Here is an 18,380-nt window from a genome sequence, read left to right as displayed (position 1 = left end):
ACACAAACTCATCCAGCATAAAGCCAGCATCACTTGGATACTATAATCAGACAAAATACTAGAAAAAAATAAAGCTATAGTTTGACATCTTTCAAGAAATTTGATGCAAATATTTTTAACAAAATTTTATAAAATCAAGTCAAAAATATACAAATGTTAAAAGATCATGATTAAGTAGAGATGTAGGTTTGTTCTTTATTTGAAAAATAATCTGTATAATTAATAAACATTTAAAATATAGAATTATTTCAATAGATGCAGAAAATAACTTGAAAAAAATCTCAACATATTTTCATTTTTAAACTTTCAGCAAAGTATGAACAGGAAAAAAGTCCTCAACCTAATAATGGGAATTTTAAAAACTTATAGCTAACTCTATATTTAATTGTGAAAAACTGACTATTTTCTACAAAAGATCAGGAAAAGGAAAAGGCTCCATTCTCATGTTATAACCAAAAGTGTGGTCTACTGCTTGCTGCTCAAAAGCCATTAAAGAGGCAAAGTTGGTGGAAAGGAAAGTTTGTTTTATTTTGAATGCTAGCAACCTGGGGGGTTGGAGGAGGGCGTCCTGAGCAACAGACTCGTGTCCAAAGGCCATCTCTCCTCCCCCAATTGCCAATCGGGGGCAAGAGCTTTTACAGATGGAGGGAGGGGGCTACATGCAGAAACAGCACAGTCAGCTCTGACCGTCATCTTGAAATTGGTCCTGCCATACTCTGATCAGTATCATCTTGATTGTTTTAAGTGCAGTTAATCTTCAGTTCCAAAGTCAGTTTGGTCCGATTTCCTTGAGGCCAGTTCTTGGAATTGTGGCAGCTTATGCCATGGCTACAGTCTGGTCAGCATGAAGTTAAATTCTTCCACCTGGTGGGGGTTTCAGCATCTACAAAATAGTTCAAAGGACGTTGCTCAGAAATTATCTGTAGCCCTTGAGGAGGAACAAAAGGTCCTTGACTATGTTTAATGACTATTATTATTTAGTCTCCTTTGACTGTTTCCTTTGTTTCTGCATTTTCTCACTTCTCTGATTAAACTTATTCTTTGGCTAAAGCTTTTCCAAGGACAAAAGGTAGGTGGAGGTGGGGTGGGGAAGGACCATAGCATCCTGTTCTGTTTCAATATCTTGTGTTCAACATTATTACAGAGATCTTAGCAGTGAAATAGGATGAAAAACAAAATAAAAGCATTTGGATTGAGGAGGGAAGAGATAAAGGAAGCAAAACTCTTTTTACTTACAAATAGCATATTATGCAGAAAATTCTAAGAAATGTACAAAAAAGATATTAGGACTAATAAGTGGGTTTAGCAAGATTGCAGGATTAAGGGTAGCAACAGAAAATCAGAAATTAAAAAAAAACATATTTAGAGTAGTGCTAAAAAGTATGAAACAAAAAAGAGATACATTTGATAAAAGTTGTGTTATTGTGTGTAAACAGAAAACTAGAAACATTGCTGGGACAAAGTGCAGACCTAAATAAATGGAGAGATATACCATGCTCATGGATTAGAAGAGTCAAGATTGTTAAGATGTTAGTTCCTCTCAAACTCATCATTATATTAGCACAAATCCAGCCAAAATCTCAGCAGGCTTTTTTGTAGAAATTGACGAGTTGACTCTAAATTTATAAGGAAATGCAAAAGACCTAGAATAGCCAAATTTTGAAAGTGAACACGTTGGAGGACTTATGTTACCTGAAATCAAGATTCATTATAAATCTATAATCAAGATAGTGTTGGATTTACATAAAGGTAAACTTACGAATGAAAGGAAAATAAGAGAGGGTCCTTAAATAGATTCACACATGTATGGTCAACTGATTTTCAACAAAGGCACAAGGGCGTTTCTATAGGGAAAGGATCATCTTCTCAACAAATGGTGCAGAATGATAAACCTCCATTTTGCCTCATGCCGCAATGCAATGGGAATCTTGACTTGTAATCTGCAAAACTGAAATCTAGGAAAAGCATGAACAAGGACCATGACCATAGATTTCCACACTCGTCTTGGTTATTATTCACAAATAGAGCAAGAAAGAATTTGTGTAACATGTGGTTTCAGAAACTTGTGTAAGCTTCAGGGGAAAAAAAATATGTAAGAAAATTCTTAATCCCAACTAAAAACTTGAATCAGTAAATGGATCGCTGCACAGAAATTTGAAGTGTCAGGGCAAAGTTGTAGGACTTAAAACAGCACACCCTGTTGATTATAACTATATGTTGATAATGTAGTTACGACTATAATGCAATGGTTAAGAAACCACTCTAGAAATAAATTTAAATGCTTTAATAAAAAATACTTGGAATAGCATTCCACTTTACATCAACACAAACTGGGAAGAAAAGGAGAAAGTCCATGTAAAAGAGTTCTAAATGCTGGAGGGGAGAGAGGGATGGGAGTATAGTGTAAATTTTAGCACAGAGAAAAATATATAGGTATACACACATTTAATTTTGAATAACAACGGAAATGCTTGCTTTAACAGAGATTAACATATTAAAAACTTTGCATTCCATAGATACAATATTTTATTTTACTTATACACAAATATTAATCATATGGAGTATCTTAACAAATTTCTGTAAGTATAAAGATTAGAGGCTGCATTCTTTTATCACAATGCAATAAACCTGGAATCAATAATAAAAACAGGACCAAACATGTCTACCTAGGACAGTGAATGGGTCTCCTCTAAACACCTCTTGCGTCAAATTGTACTGAAATCTGAGATTGCAAATTATTTAGAAATCAAAAAAAATCAGAAAATTTCACTCAAAACTTATAGAATATGGCTAAAGCCATACTCAGAGGAAAAATTACAACCATAAACGTTTTCACTATTCAGTAAGACATTTAATAAGGGTACATAATTACATGCACTTAAGTTTAAGAAAAACAGTAAGATATAAAATATGTATTTACCAGTTTAGTACCTTATTTAATTTTTTTTTAAAAAAGAACATGTGACATAAAGGAATGTGAAGCACTAAAATTTTACCAGCAGCTGTATTTAAGTGATGGCATTTTTGTACTCTAATTCGTTTTCTTCCTGAAAATTCTATAATGTTATTATGTATTACATAGTATATTTATATTTAAAAGAAATTCAAAATTTCTATAATCTACCTATGAATTACATAGTGCAAGCTACTTATTAGTTTAGAATTATTTTTAAAACAAAGAGATGTCAAATAATGATGATGTTAAGTTAAATTCCTAAGGTTATAAAGAGGTAATTTTCCCTGGAATTACGAAAAACTCCCTGAAGGTTTCCATTTCTTTTATTATAAAGCTAGGACTTTGTTTCTATTCATTTGACTAATTTTACATTTGAGTGAGACACTCAAAAATAGTAAACTGTTTGTTATTTGTCTTCAAGTACATGTTTCTGTACATGTGTGTGTGTGTCTGTGTGTGTGTGTCTGTGTATATATATATATACATATATATATATATATACACATATATATATATGTATATATATATGTTGCTTTTGAGCAGTTCCTGCTGTGTGTGTTCCATTACCAAAGGTAGTATGCATGTCTTCTCTCCTCTGACATTATTGGGTTTGTCCTGTGCAGTTGTTTCTTTTTACAAGTAACCAGTGAGATTTTACAGAGCGCTATAAACTGATCTCTAGCTCTGCACAGACCTCTCTGTCTGACTGCAGTAAGACCTCAGGCACGAATCTTTCAGAACCCGAATTCCTTTCTGGAAAGATGAAGGGCTCCCGCGTGAGGCTGTCAGTACATGCCATCTCAGATGCTAGGGTTTGGAGGTGAGGATCCAGGGACCGTGTTCCCCTGAGGGAGGCATCTCTGAGTCAGGCTGCAGAGGTTCTGCCTGAACCCAGAGCGACCCAAGAAGTTACCGACTGGACCCAGGCCAGGAGGAAGCAGAGAAGGGTGGGACCACGGATGGAGGTGGCTGCCCCTGGCAAACTCTGGAACCCTGTCTGAAAGTTCTGTCTGGTCAGGATGTGGGACTGCAGGTGGATAAAAAGTGACTTTATGCCTGAAAGGCCATAAAAGTCTTCTCTGAGGTGGGGGTCTCCCGAGAAAGCTTAAGGAGAACAGAGGCTAGTGTAGACGCCACCCAGGGGAGCATGGGGCTGGGCTGGGGAGACAGGAGAGAACTGGTCACAGGGCAGGTGACCCCGAGGCAGACCCGCGGCCCTGCTGTGCCCTCAACTGTGCTCCTGTCGAGAGACCCGAGCAGGTCTTCCCGGGTGGCTGGGCCTGTGAGCTCCCTTGCCCACCGCCTCAGTCTGAGACCCAGATCTCAGAGGACTTGATGGGGCGGGGACAGAAGTCCTGCAGGGCATCAGGCGCTGCCATGGTGAGCGGGGAAGTCTTAGGCTCCGTCCTTACTTGATGCAGGGACCCGGGGCCACGAAGGTAGTCTGCCCTCTCCACGGAGTGGTTCTGTCAGCACTTGGGGTTTACAGGTACTGCCCGTATCTATGCTAATCAACCCCCACCCCAGCAGGGCGGCCAGCAAACCGCTGAAGTTTCCCAGGTGAGGAGCTGCCCAGGGCCAGTGCCCTCTGGTTGGTTAGGGACACAGGTCCACCCTGCAGGTTAGGTCGCTTAGTTACAGCGGACCTAGGAAGGAAAGAATCATCAGCACTGGCCCACTCTTGCTCTGCAGGCTGCCTCTGTGAGACTGCAGTACTCCGGGCGGTCATGGCTGCGGGGGACAGGCCACCCCAAGGCGGTGTCTGCTGGTCTCTGAGGGTCATTTTCCTAGGAAGGATCATTTTCCTGTTTCCCACTGGGGACTTATCCAGGAGCACCAGGACATGGTTCCGCTGGCCTCGTTCCAATGGTGAGGCTCTCTCCCGGCCAACCCCCCTCCCCCTCGGCTTTCTGACTCCATTACCAGCAATAGCTTCAGCTAACTCTGCAGAGCGTAGACGTGAGCTGTGCTGTGTTCTAACGTAGGCTCTCCCACACGGTGAGTCACCTGGAGACCAAGCTCACCTGAATTAAGGGCAGGCTCATTGGTGCCTCGGGCCGGCTGATGACACGAAGGCCAGCAGCGTGGAGGACCCTCCTCTGCCAGCAGCACAGGCTCCGCCCCCGCTGGGGTCCGGACAGGCGAAGCTGGCACTGGTCACCGCCTTGCCAGGCTTCCCAGCACCTCAGCTCACGGTTCAGGGTGCGGGATGCCCTCTCCACAGTGCTGCTTGGAGGGGTGGGGGTCAGGGCAGCATCCCCATCAATGTCTGTACGAAATCTGTAGACGTGCTGACGTAAGGGCTGGTCTCTGTTCCCATAGTTCTGCTCACCCACTGGGAAGAAGTGCGGAAGGGGAAAGTGGGCTGTCAGGGACTCTTCCAAGCCTTGCCGGCGTCTGGCGCGGTGCTCGTGGGGGCCGTCCAGGGCTGCAGGGGTGGAAGGCGCCTCTCCCCCACCTGTGCTGTCACTGGAGGCTGGCAGCCCGCTCACTAAGCCCCCCTCCACGGTCGTGCAGCTGCAGGAGCTTGCATGGTCCCCCCAGAGCGTTAGGAAACTGGATGGTGATGAGGAAGCAATCCCGGAAGCTGGTACTTCAGGCACTGGTCAGGGACAGCAAGTTTGGGAGGGGGGAGGGGGAGCCGGGCTTGTGACTCCTGGGCTCGTGTTTTGGTCCCTGTCCCCCAGCTGGCCATAGAGTCTGACGCAGGCAAACCGTGCCTCTTGAACCTCCTTGGGCACCATTGTTAGGTCCCTGGAGGCTCCTTCGGGCCCTGAAGCAGTAGCTCTGGGACTGAGCACACAGGACGTTCAGACAGCAGTGGGGAGCATGGCACTGCCCCCTCTAAGGAATATCCCGCACGGCAGGGCCCCGGGGCTGAGCCAGGCTGCAGGGAGTCCCCAGATCTGTTCCTAGAGCTCCAGCGACTTGGAGGAAGCGGATTCATACCAGGACTGATGACACGGGTGAAGGAGGGAGGGATGACAGTGTGGAGGGAGAGAAAACGGGGCAATGGGAGCAGCTAGAGCTCAGCACCAGCAGGTGGGAAGAGACAGAGCCAGGTACAGAGGCACTCTTCACATCTGACGCTCGGCACCGTTCAGCGGGAAAAGCCTCTCCTTGTAGTTTCTCGGAGCCGGACAAGGTCCAGCTTGTTAGAGCAAACAAAAGCTACGTGATTGGGTCTCCACCAAGACAGAAAGTCGTTTGTCTCCTGCACCATCAGCGTGCCCTTTCTGCTCACATCCTGGTCACGGCGTGCCCTTGGCCTTCTCCGTGCAACCCCACGACATCGGCCATGCTTCCTACCGTCATCACCGCGGAAATGCACTGGGAGCTTATCTGCAGGTGCAGGGCTTCATGCTCCCCTTCAAGCCGAGGGCAGAAGCCCCCTCGAGCCATTGGAGGGGTGTGAAGGTGGAGAGGGAGTCCTCTTAAGAGAGAGTCCCACATCCCTGCATCCGCACCTCCCTGGACCTCGGCAATGGAGCGGATGTGGAGGCTTTACTCTTCCGCAATCTGCCCCGCGGAGGTAGGAGAGACAGAAGGCAATCACTCCTCCCGACGTGTTTCTTGTGTTGGGGACAGACGGCTTCTAAGATTTGTGGGGAGGGTGTCTTGGATATTTATAACCCGCGCTCGCTCTCCCTCCCTGAGGAGGACGTCCCTCTGAACTAAATGAAAATAAAGATCATCCTGTAAGTGTTTTGCAAATGAATTCTCTTGAAACCACAGCCCGTGTTCTCCATGTAAGATTCGGCGTGTGACTGCGTTGCTTACTCCATTACTCAGACAAGAGGCGGGTTGTAGGGTAATTGGAGTGCCGGGTTCCACGTTTCAGAGAGAAGCACCCAGGGTCACTGGCCCTTAAACACTCTGGCGTACGTCTCAGCTGTGACTTTGGGGCCACTGTGCCTCCAGGCAAGTTCCAACCCCTTACTCAACCTTTTCCTTCAGGCAAATGTGAAATTCTTGGAGCAAACTGGACCCCAAAGAGGCCTGCCTGCTTCTGCAGGTGGCAGGGTCAAAAGTATGCACCCAACTGGGGAGATTTCCATTTCCTGAGAAACCAAAGGGACTCAGACGTGAGCACGTTTTTGCCCCGTTTATCCACCAGGAGAGGGATCTTCTCATCCTCCTAGCAATGACGCAGGAGGTTTGGCCGCAGCTCGCCCCATGCTGGGGATGCAGCAGGACCACTGCCCACCAGTGCCTGCCTTGTCCATCTGTGCTAACAGTGGGACCCCGCTTCAGAAACGTTTCCTTCCTTTCGACATAAATAAACATCACGTGTAAATTGAAACCTTATTGTAGCTGGTAGACAATAGTATTTTAAAAGGTCTGAGAATAGGATTAACATATTGTTATAATGTTATGTTCTGATTTAAACAATTCTGAGTTCTTATGAGGATTCCTCCTGAAATATCTATTTTATATGTAGTACAGGCCCTAACTGAGATTTTTTTTTAAAAACAACAACTTGACATTACTCAGAGTCCTTTCTTATTAACCAACAAGAACAATTAGGAAATGTTTCAAGTAACTTTAATCTCTGTGCTTGAATACACATAATTCATTTTCCTATGTCAACAAGTATAGGCTGATGTTTTGAGCAATTTCCATATGCTAATTTACCTATTTCCCTTTCTGAAAGACTATAGTTTCCTGACTATTAATTCCAGCTGACAGGGAATGGTTTTGCTTTTCATTCTCTGCAAAATAGTGTATTGTTGCACAGTGATTTATAATAAACAGTATCTAGGAGAGAACTACAATGCTGATTGTTTTTGACAGCCAAAAATGCATTATTAATGAAATAATAACGTTGGCAGCATCTTAGATGCAAGCTGATTGTGCAGAGTTTATTTTCTGTTCAGAACCTAGATCCTCACTTTCTATTTAGAGCTTCTCAAGATGGATGATCCTGGCTGAGAAGAATGTGGAAACACATACGTGCTATACACAGTTCAGATGTGCCCACAGTCAATAAGGAGGGATTATGTTTTCCTTGAAATTGTGGCTAATGCTGTATTTTGTTATTTTTCAGCTTTTCTTGATTCAGTAAACCTTGCTTATCGTAAATTGGAGCTCCCTCAAACCACATAATCTGTAACTAATAATGTTAATTTTTAAAAGAAAATATTTCCAGAATCATGAGTGGAAGGAATATGAAAAGTCAATACATAATACATGGATTCCATCCATAGCTCCAAATTACAGCAAGCATAAAAATGGAAGCGTAAAACAAAACCTAAAATACAGCTCCACACTAGATCTATGTGTGTGCTGGCATCTGGGGGGGACCAGTCATTTACCCCAACAAAGTCCATAGCTTCACAATGCAAATTCAGTTGTGCAAAGCTCCAGATTCGATCGGATCTGGTAGTAAACTATTTTACATTTTGAGCTTACTAATTCTACACAGAACACATTTGACTTCATCCGTTCACTCTGACTTTGTTACTTACCTCACTGAAACGTCGGTACTTCCAGGCAAATTATGACGCTTCTATTAAAGGACTAGCCTCTATTGTCATCAGGTCCTATATTAATTGTGGTATGAACTTTATTGAATTTACCCAAGTGCTTTGCTGGATCGTCTCCAAACACTAACAGGAAAATTAAATTAAATAAAAAGGGCCAGCTCTATTTAAGAGCATCGTGTAAGTGCTTTGGAGACTGGGCATAATTAAAGAGGCTGTAAACTAAGACGGCAAGTGCAAATGTCACTCTCACCTGAGCGCACCCTGTGTACAGGGACTTCGAGCAGAATTCATCATGGAACAGGGCATCTGCAGCCAAAATGCAAGGCTCTTTAAAGGAAGATGGGCTTGCAAACAGGGTTGACCAGATGCCTGGAGAATTCTGGGCGTGCTTGGAGAGACTGTGTAGCGAGATTGACTCTCTCCTCACCCATCCGGAGACAGGGTGCCTGGGACTCAGGCCACGTGTGGACACTTGTCCAACGGCTTCACCCCTGGCGCCTGGTCCAGCCTAACAGCAGTTTTGTCAAAAGACTTCAGAGGCAAACCCTTTAGGATGCTCCTGTCTCAAGATGCCACCGCCCGAGAACTACCTGGAAGCAGAGGTGATTACCTTGTCCATTCGGGTCCCAATTCCTAATGAACGCCTAGAACATTGTAAATGCTGAAAGGGTCAGGGGCTGCGTGAAGAAGCAAATAAACATTGGAACAGAATATTTTATAAAAATTCTCAATTCTCTTTGGGCCTGAATCTCGTGCAACTACATTGAAAGCAGCTGGGCAGCAGGCTAAGGTAGTGGGGTCAGCATGAGTGGATGGCTAGGAGCTGCCAGGCGGGGGAGCAGGCAGGGCGGTGTGTGGCCACGGGTCAACATAATACTTCCTTTGGACCAATCACGTCTACCAGATGCATGTTTATGTGCGTGTGGAATTGACCATGGACTTTGCAGAGAGTGTTCAAGTACAAGTTGGAAAATGTAAAGAGAAATGAGGAAAAGATTCACCTGTGAACTTAGTTCAGGTAGCAGAGCTCAAAGGACCCCAGAGCTCTTTACAACCACCCTCCTTGAGTGCCTGCTGTGGGCTGGGCTCACTGCCGCATGCTGGGCCCTCACAGGCGACCCAGCAAGTCTGGCGGGGAGGCAGCTGGGAAGGGGCGAGTCCCAAGGAGGGGACTCTGGGGAGTAAGGCTGTGGAGGAGGGCTGCCTAGCTGTCAGAGCTGAGTGGGTCTTGTTAAGCTGGCCTCAGGAAATTCTAGAAAAGGTCACTGTCCAGGTCCCAATGCAGACCAATGGGGTAGAGTCACTACAGATAAGGCCCCGGTGTCTGCAATTTTAAAAGCTCTCTGCACAATCCTCAGGGTCGAGAAGGCACTCCAGGTGGACTAGAGGGAAAGGCATCCCAGGGAGAGGGTGGTCCTGGTCTAAGATGGGACAGGAAGAGACCTCCTGACCCACACGGGAAGCTGCCTTGCTCAGAAAGAGGGGGGGTAAATATATTTACAATAATATGCACAATGTATGTTAATGTATGTAATGACATCCATAACATAATATAATATGCACATATAGTATATTTACATTAATTAATTAGTAAAAGAATATACCTCATTTACATATACATGATTGATTTAAACTTGTACAAACAAGTTCCTCCTATAACTTGCTGGGCTATTGCATGAAGGGACATTGCTCACTAATCCAACATCTTAGTGAAGGACAGGGCCAGATTCTATGCAGAGAAACAACCTGCCCCTAATAAGTAGCTGGAAACACACCCTGGTGTCAGAGGAGTCAGAGGACAGAGGCAGTGACCCCAATGTGAAGGGACGCCAAAGCTAACTTTGTAGACTCTAGTCCAGGAGTCTGAGGGTTCCCACCCCCATAAGAAACTCCAGAAGCCTCTCATTCTATAAGGAGATGATCAGACGTTATCTTCATGCTTCTCAAAGTCCAGTCTCACAACTGCACATAATTCCAAATCACAACCGTAAAGAAAAGCCCAACCCTGACATCAACTCAGCCCCTGTGACTTCATCTCAAGCCACGGATTACGGGATCCACGTGTGGTGGCCTCGTTCTGCTCTCAGCCAGGCCTCCAACCTCAAAAGTCACTGCAGGAGCAGCCTGCATGCCTGCGGGCCAGGTGTAACTCAGAAGGCCAGTTTCTCTTCAGTTTTGTATGTCACGCGACATCCTTGTACACGATTCGTACAATACGGCCATTCTTTGCATGTTCCCATAGGTATTAACATTGATGCTACATCACTGTACAAAAGCAGTCTCTAGAATTACAAGAAGTGTCTTCCACTGCTTAACCTATCTAGTCTTTCCGGATACTTTTCTCACACCATTTCCTGGGGAGTAGAACAATATTAAAATATGAATGAATGTAGCTCATCAACCTACAAGTCAGTCCTCATAGGAACTCGCCTCCCACACACCCCCCATCACCCCCACGGGTGCACTTTATCATGGACGCATCCCTGTAGCTGATACCCCATGGGAATCGAGAATTACAGGAGGCCACGTGCACCTTGAAAGACGCCCAGAGAGCATTGTTCAGAGGAAAGGAGAGAGCAGAAGAGCAGGCATAGTACAGTCCTATTTTTGCTGAATAGATACATGCTCACATATTCATAGAATGTTCTGGAAAAAGAATCAGTGCATTTAGTCAGGGCTTAGGAAGAAGCTCTTTCCCTTTGGCCTTAAATTATTTTATTTAAACTTTCAACAGCACTTATTATGAACCTCCCCCTACCAAATAAAAGCTAGCTAATGAAAAAAAACTATATTCCAGATTTGCTAGCTAACAACAAACAAACAAACAAAGCTTACTGGCTTTGGGGTCTCACTTCCCAGTCCACTTGGGGAACATGGACCGAGATGCCCAGTTTGTACCCCGAGACCCTCGCCCTGCCTCGTTCCTGAATTTCCATGCACACCATAGCCCAATCCCTCTCCTCTACGCTTCCATGAACCAGGAGGCAGCACGTGACTTGAAGTCATTTGACAAGTGAGCTACAACCTAGTATTCTGTGCTATTCAAGTAACATAAAACAGAGCGGGAACTTGGTGTAACTTCTGTCCCCCAAGATGCCACACCCAGTAGATTTCAACCATCTTATTAAAACATGGGACTGTGGTTGTGATTTACTCCAGAGAAGCTGATGGAACTTGTCCTTTGGGGAACAAGCGGTCGTATTCAACCAGAGAAAATCTGGGGGCAGCTCCCGTGAAGGCAGGTGTGATATGGGGAAGCAGGGGTGTCACCCTATATCCCAGGGAAACTGATGCAGGAAAGACATCCTTGGTCCAACCACTAAGGGGACGAACGCTTACTGGAGTATCTTTACGCACTGCTCTTGGGTACACGCTCTGGTGTGGTATAAATAATAAATATGTGGTTAGTGTAATGAATTTTTTTCCTTTCATTCCCCTAGAATAGAACTGCTTTTGAATTACGTTATCATTTATTACAAGGCCCAGTGGTGTACAATCTCCCTTTCTTCTCCTGGCTTGCAAAGCGTGTGCACTTAGCATGGGTGGTGCAGAACAGTTTTAATCATGCACTTTAAAAACCCTGTTCTGCCTGTGTGCACACAAGTGGACACACAATTTTGGATAATGCCTGGTAATCACGGTTGGTTTCAGGAACGACACGACGTCGCCAAATCAAATGCATTTTGCAATTGACCTATTTTGAGAAAAGAAGAATCACTGAGCAGCAGCGAACTCCATCAATGGGTTAATAATTTTACGTGCTATTCTTTTTTGAAAAGGCTTATTTAAATGTTTATCAGTTGTGCGAAGTGGAACCGTGCAGGTGACTCGCTAGGGATGGCTCATCATTGCCTATGCATGGAAGCGTTGTAGGAAGATTAAAATAACATTGAGTATATTCTGTAAATGAAGGAGAGAACTAACAGAAGCCTCTGGAGTCCATTATAAATTTTAATAATACATCAAGGTAATGTAACTGAATAACCGATCTCTAAGGGAAGAAACACAACATTTGGCTAATATTGCAATTTAAATTATGAAAACAAAAAGAGCTTTTAGTTAATCTTGTCTTTCTGCTTTTATTCTTTGGGCTCTTTTTTATTTTCCCTGAATCCAAAACACCATGTAAACAAATAAAAGTACGGGAGAAAATAAACAGTTTGGCATCTCAGTAGATTAATTAATGCGCTTCAGCCTTGGCACCGGTAGGCGAAAATTATGTGCATAAATAATATCACTAATTAAAAAGATGCAGATTAACATGCAAATAATGTTAATGAGAACCTGCCATTCCAGAGTGGATTCGCATAACATCAACAATTTAATGGGTTGGAAGGCTTGTGTTTGCATTACATTAATAAATTTCAAAGACCTTGCATAAAAAAGTTCTGTAGGAGCCTCTGTTTCCCTCTTGTGAGTTGTAAATTCTGTGGGCAGTAGCAAGCGCGCACCGGCAGATGCCAAAGTCATTATCTAAAAGACTGTTGAGAGGGTGCCACGTGCCAGCGTGACCAGCTGTTGGGAACTGGGCAGTAGGCGCTATGCCGTGCCAGGTATTCATATTATTTGGGTAGTCTTGATATTTATTTAAACTGATTAATATTTTGTGCTCTGCATCTTGATCTGGAGGGAAATCATTTTAAGCAAGCAAAGTTTAAAAAAAAAAAAAACGTTATCAGCCTTTGATGTGTCATGGAAGTTGAATGCATAATGGAATTGATTAAGCAGACATCGTTGCGAACCACAGACAAAAACAACATAAAGCATCTATAATGATGTCATATAATGTAGAAATAGAGTATTACGGCGTTAAGTTCCGAGTGGGTCAGAACGTGTCAGACTCTTTGAAAATGAAAAGGTGTGTTTAATGCAAAATGCCACTGCTTCGCTCCTGGCTGCACACGTGACGGTGTTTCTGTGAGTGAATTTCTAAGACAAAAAGTCAACAGTGAGGGAGGCCATAGTAAACATCTTCCTAAAACTCTCGTTACCTTCATGGGTCTCCCCGATGGTCTTGGCCGCCCACATCCTGGGCTGGGGCCCCCTGACGGATGCAGAAGCATCAGCACGGAATGCAGGACACCCGAGCCAGCAAGATGCCATCTTCTGCCAGCGAGCTGGGAAAAGCTCTAGAGGGTGGGAAAATGTCCTTCCCCTGGAAGCTAGCTGTGAGTGTCCCAGGATGTGTGGGAACAGCCCAGGTGTTGTCTACACGGGCCAGCATCCATGTGGTCAGATCAGTAAACCACCAGCAAGTCTGAGCTGAGGCAGAGCTCCTCCCCGGGTTGATGCAGGAAGAGAAACAGCTGGTGATGCTCTGAGCACAGATCCCCAGGCCGAGCAGGCCTTCGTTCCCTGTGAAAGGTGAAAACTTGACCTGCCTGCACTCGGGTCCTGTTCCTGGAGCAAGATCAGGAGGGCACATCGTGGACGAGACTGGATTTAGGACCGCTCTTAGACACGTGTGTCCAGTGACCTCCTGCGGGTTCCCGGGAGGACACACAGGCGGTGCCAGAGCCCACCCTGAGGAGCGCTCTCCCCATCACTCTTCTGTCACTGGTCCAGCCCTGTGCGTTTTTGAAGGTGTGAAGTGTTGGTTAGGAGACCTGGGAGCCTCCTTAGTCACAGATTACATCCATGTTCTCCATCCAACCAATTATACACCCTCAGGGAGAAACAACCTCCAAACTAATACTTTTACAGCTTCAAATATAATGCAATGAGGCCACTGCCCCAGGACACTGCAGTCCCCACAGTCACGTCACACGTCCTGCCCAGGATGTGGGAGACAGGAGAGGTCCCACTTCCGGGATCATGACCCTTAGAGCAGCGGTCCCCAAACTTTTTGGCACCAGGGACCAGTTTCATGGAAGACACTTTTTCCATGGACTGGGCAGGGGGGAGGGGATGGTTCAGGCGGTAATGTGAGCAATGGGGAGCAATGGGGAGCGGCAGACGGAGATCTGCGCGCTCATCCGCCCGCCGCTCACCTCCTGCTGTGTGGCCCGGTTCCTAATAGGAACCCCAGGGATTGGGGACCCCTGCCTCAGATGATGGGTGAGCAATGGAAGGGATCCCCCCGGGCAGGACTGTGTTCAGCCGTTTGTGAAGTTCCTTCTATTGTAGAAGTGACGCTCACATCTTTGCAAGACCATGGCTGCGTCATGACTTCTCCATGGCAGGGCCTCACGGGAAGGTGAGCTTTGGGGCGGGAAATACATCCTATTCACCTTTGGATCCACAGCATCTGATGAGGGCCAGGCTCTTCGCGTGTACTCCAGGGTGCTGATGGGTGGCAAAGGGGATCTGGCCAAGACACCACGTCCAGGCCACAGCGGTCAATATCTGTAAGCCACAACCATCTTGCCACGCACTAAGCGTGTGCTGTGTACCAGGCGCTGTATGGGGGCCTCTGGAGCATCAGCTCATTAATTCTCACAGCAACCTGGGGGTGGGAGCACACATTTCCCTTAGGACCCACACAGAGACTCACTGACCCTGACAGCCCGCTCTCTCCTCCAGGCCTGCCATACAGCCTGCCGTGATGTGGTACCTGGTGTTAAATGCAAGGAGGGTTAAGAGTTAAAGGAAATAATCCCATGCATGCCAATTCCAGGCAAATGTTACCCTCGTGATTAGCTAATTGAGCCGTATAGAGTCAGCTGTTCCCTAAACTTATTTATTAAGGAAGATGCTCATTTATCTTCCACGCCCCAGATTATCAACCTGGCTTTACAATTTCACACCTAATGTTGAGAAAATCATGTGTTTTTTATCATTGTTTCCAGTTGGAAACAATGAACATATACATAAAAGAACAACAAACCTGTAACTTCAAACCTCTACGGGAAAAGAATCTGAAAAAGAATATATATACATGTATTCTGTATAACGGAAACTAACACAACATTGTAAATCAACTATACTTCAATAAAATAAATTAAAATTAAAATTAAAAAACTAGCCTCAGTTGGGCTTCCCTGGTGGCGCAGTGGTTGAGAGTCCGCCTGCCGATGCGGGGGACACGGGTTTGTGCCCCGGTCCGGGAAGATCCCACATGCCGTGGAGCGGCTGGGCCCGTGAGCCATGGCCGCTGAGCCTGCGTGTCCGGAGCCTGTGCTCCGCAACGGGAGAGGCCACAGCAGTGAGAGGCCCGTGTACCACAAAAAACAAAAAAAATCCTCAGCAAAGAAAAAAAACAAAATTATGAGGTACATGTTTCTAAACACACGAACTCCATCCTCTTAGGAAGGCCAGAGCTCTTTTACAGTCTAGGAGTTTAATGGTTTAGGGTTTCCCTGTGCACTTAGCAAAGACCTAAAGGATGGACACCATATGCATTTATAGCCATTCAGGGGATGATGCACTGAGCGGTTCTGAAGGTGTCCAGCTGGCCCTGCACTCAGGTAGGTTTCTACTGCATCCTGTGAGTATCCGGAAAGATGGTAGAAAGCAGGTGATTCTCATGGGAGACCTGCTTTGCGTGGGGAGAGAAGACAAACCGGGAGAGGAGAGGGGGCCCCAGAGAAAGTTTGGGACCAGAGGGTAAGTAGACAGGAGGATGGAAGGTGTCAGGTGGGTTTCTGTCCATGAAATCTACCCTCCAGGCTGCCACAGAAATGCCACCTCGTCCGAGAAAACTTCCATAGCCACCCTTGCCCTGGAACAGGTGGCCCTGCCTTTGGTGCCCATCCTGGGCGTGCTTCCTACCTCGGCTATCCTGGGGACTGGAGAAATGATTCCCCAAAACAATGCCCCTAAGCCTTGTGTCATTTTCCTGAAACTAATCTTTCCTACTCACTTTTCTAAAAACAAGAACAGAAAAAAAAAAAAAAAAAAAAACCTCAGAATATAAAGCCTCTATTGTAAATTTTGCCTGTTTTGTAATTGTTGCCATCATGTTTCCATGTCTACAGTGGAAAACAAAGTTGAAAATGATTTGCTGGGCTTGAACATAAAGTGATTCAGTGTAATTAAGGACTGAAATTTCCCTTAAAGATTTAAATTATCTCTACTGGCCATCAACATGCCCCAAGTTAGCTAGATAATTCTCAACACTTCATTTCACTAACTACCTTCCAATAGGGCTTAATAGGGTTGGAGCTCTACACACCAGGCACACCCCTCAATGCCAGTGCCAGGCGGTGCTTCTGGACACCATCCCCTGCCCTGCACTCCTGGGTACCATGGGTACCAACGCATATGAGCTGTTGAAACTATTGCCAACACCCACTACTTCCAGATAGCTGGGAACTCATCTGCTAAGGGATCTCCCCCTTGAGTCTCCTGTGCCTGATTTCTGGGGAATCAAAGGAGACCCTTAAGACCAACAATTGGAGACAATCCCAACCCAATAGCAGAAAACGATTCCAGACCTAATAAGTGATGCTCAAAAGTTCACTTTCTTTTTGCTGTATTAGTTCCGCTGACTGTATTTTTCTACTCCTGCCTGTTGCTACCAAGAACTGAAAGGTTGTAGGTCCCGACAGCATATTTATTGTCCATATTAGACAATCCTGGGTTGCAGTTTAGTCTGTCATAAGTTGCCCTTGAAGTTAATATTTCTAAAGTTAAAAAGTAGCTACCATTTATCAGTGCTTCCTATGTTCCAAACAGTACAGTGAGCATCACACAGCTGTTGACAGCACATCTCTGAAGGGGGAGGGGCTGACTGCCTTTCGGAGATGAGGAAACACCATTGAGGGCCCCAGGTGCCCCCAGGAAGGGTTGCAAGTGGCATCCTGAGGGAGAGCTGGCGCCGGAAGCGACATCAGGGGGGGACCAGGGGCTCAGTCCCAGCAACGCTGGACTCTGTTCATCGGCTCCAACACTTCTGAAGCCAGTGTGATCCAGGAAGCCGCAAAGAACCGGACACCACCCAGGATGGAGAGAGGAGGCCTGAGGCAGCGATTCAGCATGGAGTCGCCCGCTCCCAGCCCACACCTGCCCCTCGAGCCTCCGCCCGGACGCACGCAGTGCTGGTCTGCCTGGGTTCTCCAAGTCTCTGTTCTTGGTACTCATTCCAGCTGAAGCTCCCTTGCCCGCTTGTCCCCTGCCAGACACTCAGCTGGGGTGCTGAAGCGCGCTCAGGGGAAGGATGAGGGTGGCGCAGAGAGAGTGCCCCAGCCGCTCCAGGCACAGTCCTTTCCAGCTGATGGGCTCTCATCAAAGGCCAGCTCTCCCGTGAGGCCCTGAATGCACCTGGATGTGACTTCTGTCTCCTTGGAACTTAGGGTCCCCCCCAGGACTCCGGGGCCCCCGGGCCGTGCTGTCTTATGTAAGTAATCGTTGGTTAGCCGCTCGATTCACATCAACAGGTACGTCTCAGGCGCCTGTGTCCTGGCAGTGGGGACACAGGATGGAGGAAGAAGCAAGCACGGCTGCCCATGGACCTAGCGGGGGCGGGGGGGGCAGTCAGCTCTGAGACAGGTCATGCTGACACATGCCTGCAGCTGCAGGTGACACACCTGAGAAGTCCTGCAGGTATGCAACGGGGAGGGCTTTCCCAGGAGACCAAGCAGCAGCAGACAGAAGCGAAGAGTCTGCCTTTGACACATCCTGTGAGAGCAGGGAGCTGAGGACGTGAGGGTGCTGGGGAGAAGGGCTGCGGACCTCGGAGCTCCTACTAAGGACCCCACACGCATCCTGCCGGTGACAAGAGCCCTAGGGGCTTCTGGGTGCAGTTCCCAAGTCAGGCTTCCATTGAACTGGTGTCTCTGGTGAGGATGGTGCAGGGGTGAGGGGTGAGAACAGAGGCAGAGGGAGCTGGCCCAGGAGTGGCGGGCAGGGCGGCACTGAGTGGACACTGCATGGACGAGCGCAGCCTCCAGCCGGTCCTGCCCCTCGCCAGCCCCACGGTCACGCGCTCTCGGTGCCTCCGTCCTGCCTGACGAGCAGCGTCCTCCCTCCTCAGGGAGTCCAGAGAAGGATGACATGGG

This window comes from Grampus griseus, assembly GCF_964374135.1.
Source record: "Grampus griseus genome assembly, chromosome: 3".
NCBI classification, from domain to species: domain Eukaryota; kingdom Metazoa; phylum Chordata; class Mammalia; order Artiodactyla; family Delphinidae; genus Grampus; species Grampus griseus.
This window is presented reverse-complemented; position numbering follows the sequence as displayed.